The sequence below is a fragment of the Moschus berezovskii genome, chromosome Y (genome assembly GCF_049115385.1).
Source record: "Moschus berezovskii isolate FMDL1 chromosome Y, NW_MosBer_1.0, whole genome shotgun sequence".
NCBI lineage: Eukaryota > Metazoa > Chordata > Mammalia > Artiodactyla > Moschidae > Moschus > Moschus berezovskii.
In genome coordinates, this window is record NC_142489.1 from 7,341,225 (window position 1) to 7,343,428 (window position 2,204).

Genomic DNA, 2,204 nt, shown 5'->3' on the forward strand with positions numbered 1-2,204 from the left:
AGAAGGGGCCGACAGAGGATGAGATGGTTGGATGGCATCACTGACTCGATGGACATGAGTTTCAGTAAACTCTAGGAGTTGGTGAAGGACAGTGAAGCTTGGCGTGCTGCAGTCCACGGGGTCACAAAGAGTCGGACACAACTGAGTGACTGAACTGAGTTGAAGTGACTCTCAGTTATGCGGTGCTCTAACTCAAGATGTGGCAAACACAGCTGCAATTTATATGATCCGGTGTAAAGTTTCCTAATAGTCACTGCACCTTTTCCTACAATGGGGGGCATCTTAAGGCCACTGGCCAGTTGGACCATGTGCATACATCTATCTGTCTTCTAAGCACATTTCATTATATTAAGCTGAGAATGAGTCGTGAAGGAGAAAATCATTGTGGCAGTGCACTCGCAGAGAGAAGAATGTCCCCTACCTCCCAAAGTGCTGAAGGGTAAGGGAAGGTCAAAGAGCTGTCTGGCATATGCCTTCTCTTTAGACGATGCTCACAAATGCAACCTTGAAGTGTGCTCCCAGGTATTGTGTTAAGAGTGAAAAGGAAATTATACAATTTGTGTTGAATTCGTATTTTTTAAATTAAAAGATGCTCCTTGGAACAAAAACTATGACAAACTTAGTGTATTAAAAAGCAGAGACATCACTTTGCCAAGAAAAGTCCCCAGGGTGGCGGCGGCGGCGGGCGGCCATGGCGGAGGCGGAGGCCGGCAGCGACGATGGCCGCTGCTTGCGGCTGAACGCCAAGCGGGCACAGGCGCTGCTGGCCGACGTGGACACGCTGCTGTTCGACTGCGACGGCGTGCTGTGGCGCGGCGAGACGGCGGTGCCAGGCGCGCCCGAGACCCTAACGGCGCTGCGGGCCCGCGGGAAGCGCCTCGGCTTCATCACCAACAACAGCAGCAAGACCCGCGAGGCCTACGCCGAAAAGCTGCGGTGCCTGGGTTTCGGCGGCCCGGCGGGGCCGACGCCGGCCGCGAGGTCTTCGGTACGGCCTGCTGCACCGCGCTCTACCTGCGCCAGCGCCTGGCCGGCCTGCCGGCCCCCAAGGCCTATGTGCTGGGCAGCGTGGCCCTGGCCGCCGAGCTGGAAGCCGTGGGAGTCTCCTGCGTGGGCGTGGGGCCCGAGCCGCTGCGGGGCGACGGCCCCGGCGCCTGGCTGGACGCGCCCCTGGAGCCCGATGTGCGTGCCGTCGTGGTGGGCTCCGATCCGCACTTCAGCTACATGAAGCTCACCAAGGCCGTGCGCTACCTGCAACAGCCCGACTGCCTGCTTGTGGGCACCAACATGGACAACCGACTACCCCTGGAGAACGGCCGCTTCATCGCGGGTACCGGCTGTCTGGTCCCAGCCGTGGAGATGGCCGCGCAGCGCCAAGCCGACATCATAGGGAAGCCCAGCCGCTTCATCTTCGACTGCGTGTCCCAGGAGTACGGCATCCACCCAGAGCGCACCGTCATGGTGGGCGACCGCCTGGACACAGACATCCTCCTGGGCGTGACCTGTGGTCTGAAGACTATCCTGACCCTCACAGGCGTCTCCAGTCTGCTAGACGTGAAAAGTAATCAGGAAAGTGACTGCATGGCTAAGAAGAAAATGGTCCCTGACTTCTATGTTGACAGCATAGCCGACCTTTTGCCTGCCCTTCAAGGTTAAAGATTTAGTGTCTTTAATCGCCAGAATAAAAAGAAAAAAATGAAAAAAAAAAAAAAAAAAGAAAAGTCCCCATAGTCAAAGCCATGGTTTTTCCAGTAGTCGTGTGTGGATGTGAGAGTTTGACCATAAAGAAAGCTGAGTGCCAAAGAATTGATGCTTTTGAACTGTGGTGTTGGAGAAGACTCTTGAGAGTCCCTTGGACTGCAAGGAGATCCAACCAGTCCATCCTAAAGGAGATCAGTCCTGGGTGTTCATTGGAAGGACTGATGTTAAAGCTGAAACTGCAATACTTTGGCCACCTCATGCAACAAGTTGACTCACTGGAAAAGACTCTGATGCTGGGAAAGATTGAGGGCAGGGGGAGAAGGGCACGACAGAGGATGAGATCGTTGCGTGGCATCACCGACTCAATGGATACGGGTTTGGGTAAACTCCAGGAGTTTGTGATGGACAGGGAGGCCTGGCGTGCTGCAGTCCATGGGGTCACAACGAGTCAGACACAACTGAGAAACTGAACTGACTAACTGAATCAAAGAAGACTTCTGCTT

The 2,204-nt window shown here is 54.9% G+C and overlaps 1 pseudogene; it reads left to right on the forward strand.

Moving 5' to 3' along the window:
- Positions 1-691: 691 nt before the first annotated feature.
- Positions 692-1,699, forward strand: LOC148773046 (phosphoglycolate phosphatase pseudogene; annotated as a pseudogene).
- The last annotated feature ends 505 nt before the right edge of the window (positions 1,700-2,204 follow it).